At 38.7% G+C, this 3,736-nt stretch overlaps 2 pseudogenes; one reads left to right on the forward strand and one right to left on the reverse strand.

Moving 5' to 3' along the window:
- The window catches only part of LOC103397168 (aldehyde dehydrogenase family 3 member B1-like), a 14,012-nt pseudogene extending 12,801 nt beyond the window's left edge, over positions 1-1,211 (forward strand).
- Positions 1,212-1,362: 151 nt separating this feature from the next.
- Positions 1,363-3,227, reverse strand: LOC103397169 (cob(I)yrinic acid a,c-diamide adenosyltransferase, mitochondrial-like; annotated as a pseudogene).
- Positions 3,228-3,736: the final 509 nt, after the last annotated feature.

A 3,736-nucleotide genomic window follows, 5' to 3' on the forward strand; every position in this document is an offset into this window, starting at 1 on the left:
AGCATGTTCACTTCGTGACACACAGCTACCCAGTTAAGATGTTACGCTGTCGAGTTAATATCAAGGGTGTAAACTAGAGTAAGCTACACAGTTAAATATTAAAAGTTATATGGTGAAGACTGAAGATAGAAGAGCTACAGATTTCCTTTCATAGCATGCAGCCAACGAGGTATTTATTGGTCTTTATTTTTCGTTATGAATCTTGTACAGAATTGAGTGTGCTAATGTGAACTGTAATACTGTGCATTTCTAGTTTCACGGTTTGCGGAGGTCTTTGGATGGTTGTGGAGAGGACAGAGACTTCAATAAACCCGTTGAAGAAATCACTAGCGTCTGCATATGCTTGGGAGGGAGTCACAGTAAGTATTTTCAAGAATGCATTGACGAAGGATCGACCAACCCTGGTATCAGTTATCAAGTTAAAGTAAAACCTTTTGCTTTTAATTTCTCACAAGAGACTGGATGGGGACAAATCTGAGATTCTGTCTTTTGATGTCCAAACTGAAACATTTTGTAATCAACAATAAATATAACAAAAACAATTATCTAAAATTCTTGTTTTCATTAAGGAATGCTTCCATGTGGTTCTTGCAAGCTCAAATGACCTCCCAGATGTTGTGGAGCTCAAAGGTTGCAGGCCGGGCTCTTACCCCTGTCATCTCATTTTGGGAAACAAGAACCCATGTTATGTTGACCAACACTACGACATTGCTATCACAACACAACGTATTGCTTGGGCTCAGTTTCACAATGCTGGAAAGAGTCTGGTGGCCCCGGACTTCCTTCTATGCCACGTGGACATCAAAGAACGTCTGTTGGAAGCCCTCAAGACCTGCATTACAAGATTCTATGGCTGTGATGAGTCTCACAGCTTTGGCCGCATAGTCAACATGGAGGTCTTTAATCATACAATAGACGTGCTGTGGAGATCTGGCAAGGTGGCTGTGGGAGGACAGATAATAGAAACAGAGAAATACATAGGTAAATTAAATCTTTATTTAAATGAAGCCAACAGATGGAGCCACATATCTAATCATCTTCAGGTGACTGAATCAGACCCCATCCTGCAGCAAGATATTTTTAGTCTAGTTCTTACTGTTCTGTCCATAAATGATATGGAAAGACCTCCCTACAAAGACCGCAATCTGTCTCTAATGACATGGGCCAGGACTCTGTCTCAGAGGAGCCAAGGCTGGTGCCAGATCCTGTGAGTGTGTGCTGGAGGTGGTTAATAGAGCCAGGATGAAAAACAAACAAGTTTTCTCTTGGTTTGTGTGTTTAAAAATAGATGGAAAAAACAGAAAAGAATCATTTTTAAATTACCAATATAAAACAATGACAGATGTAAAAGGGCTGAATAGATGTGTTTTGCACAGTGCTGTTCATTAATATAGGATCATGTCAGATGGATAAAAAGTCAAGTTGTTTATTATAATATTCATTTACAATATTTCCTTCTTTATCCTCCTTATTTAGACCTTCTGTAGATTTTCTCCTCATTGCCTTCTTTCATTGTTGCGTATCTGGCCAATGTAAACAGGTAGTCGCTTAATCTGAGTAAAAATGTAAAAGGGGAAAACAAATATAAAGGTAGCGGTAGTAATATAAAATTACTTTATAGCTCAAGTTTACCAACCTGTTCAAGAACTTGGCAACCTCAGCATCTGCCTCCCCTGAGCACACAATTGAAGCAACACTGAAACAAGAATAGCCAGTTGTAAAAACATTCTCCCCGAAAGATGCTTCAAATAAATTATCATTCTGAGTTATTCCACAAACTTTACACCCATTTTCACATCCAGCTTCTTATTCCATATACTCACACTAAATCAAATGTTATGTAATCTGATACTTTTGTAAACTAAATAAAAGAGCAGAGGAAGGGTGCAGCAACTCGGAGTTGATGAGGAAGCTGCCAGAAGCGCAAGCTGCACTCTCCCCTTGCAAGTAAAAGATCCAGACGTCTTTGTGTTGTTACTTTGTCGTCACATATGTTAGAATAAACCTAACAATACTCACTGGTAAAATAAAGTTAGTCAGTGGAGGAAGTTCATTTGTAAAGTTGTCAATCCATGTCTCCAGGTCTGTAATAGGCTGAGCAGTAAATTTTGTTTTCTCTTCAAAAAATAAAAAAGGAAATAAAACATCAACCAATTAAATACAAAGATTTAGCGCAACTTGGAAATTCAAACTAGGGTGTGCAACAGGTGCCTACTTATGTGACTGTCTCTTGCAGGTGATAGAGGAATGGCGATATTGGAGCCAACATCCTGTAAAACACACTGTATCTGCAATAAGAAGAGAAACAAAGGAGCACTACATCAGTCTGGTGTGTGTAAAATGTAATCTCTGGTGAATAGAATAAATGAAAGATGAGAATCAAACCTTCTCAAGCTAATATGTGAATGTGTGACCTTTGTCAAGGCCTGTAAAGTGCAAATTAGTGAACCAAGGTAAGAATGAGAAACATTTTAAAACAAAATGATTCATTTAAGAATTAGTATACTCACCCTATGGCTGATGACAGTTCATCTGTATTTCCCAAGGTTTCAAATATTGTATCTTCTTTTGGTCTCCTTTCTCCTGTAAATGTGTTTGAGAAACCTTTTGAAAAGAGAAAGCAAGAATGAACAGAATAAGATCTTAATACCCTTTCAGTAAAATGAACCTATATGCATATTTATAGTTGTATATAGTCATGTTGGAAAGTAACCTCTGTCCCCAGTTTTGGTGTATATTTTGGGTAACCTGTTGTCTCCTTCAGCAGCATCTGATCAGCATCAGCAACTGTTGTGGTAAATGAAGACATGAAGCTCAAACAATGGTGATGAAATGTGTTGACAAATTGCTACAGACATATTTAATCCAATGGAAACTTATAAATAGGTGTTGCATAGCACTCATCAATTTTATTTTGGGCGTTTTAAATAGCGAAAAGCACAGTTCGTGACCTTATACAGTAACATATGGCAAACTTATGGCATGCTGTTCCAGTTAAATAAAGTCACTGGTGTAAACAGAAGTACCAGCACTTGATTGTATCACATTGACAGCTACATCAATAAAAGCACCGAGGACAAACCGATGAGCAGAAAATTACTGGAAAATCATTTATAAAACCACCTTCTTTCTGCACACAAACGTATTCTTGTCCAATTATCATTTATCAGTCTGTTTGTCCTTAAAACACATAGTGGGTGAACAGGTTTCATAATGAACAAAGCCATGTCTCGGCTAAAAACTAACAGCTACGAAAAGCGGGTAGTGTGTTTTGTTCCATTGTCATTTCCGTAGTTGGTGGGCGTTTCTTTTTATCGCATGATTGGCGTAGGTTGAAGAGTTCTGTTAGGCAACTGGACGTGAATTTTCTAAAAGAAGACGTTTCACCTCTCATCCAAGAGGCTTCTTCAGTTCTAACTGGTGGTTGGGAGTACAGCAAATATATACTCTGGGTGTGAAAGAATAAAGGTACTTCAGCTCCCCCCTGTTGGATGGGGCCTTGGGGTCAACTGGGAAAGTGTAAACAGTCGTTAAGAGTCTGATGGGTTGTTGTGGACCTCATCAGAAAGGTTTCGGTCACCTGCCTCTTTGTTATGTGAAACTGAGGAGAATCTTTTGGGTATTGTTCCTAAGAGTGCTTTGTACGTGGGTGATAGGTTGTGTCTAAGCCCACCTCCTCTGTTGAGTGATGGTTTTTCCAGGTTGACAAAAATGGCTTCTTTTACCCCTCTCTCAA

This window comes from Cynoglossus semilaevis, chromosome W (genome assembly GCF_000523025.1).
Source record: "Cynoglossus semilaevis isolate Cse_v1.0 chromosome W, Cse_v1.0, whole genome shotgun sequence".
NCBI lineage: Eukaryota > Metazoa > Chordata > Actinopteri > Pleuronectiformes > Cynoglossidae > Cynoglossus > Cynoglossus semilaevis.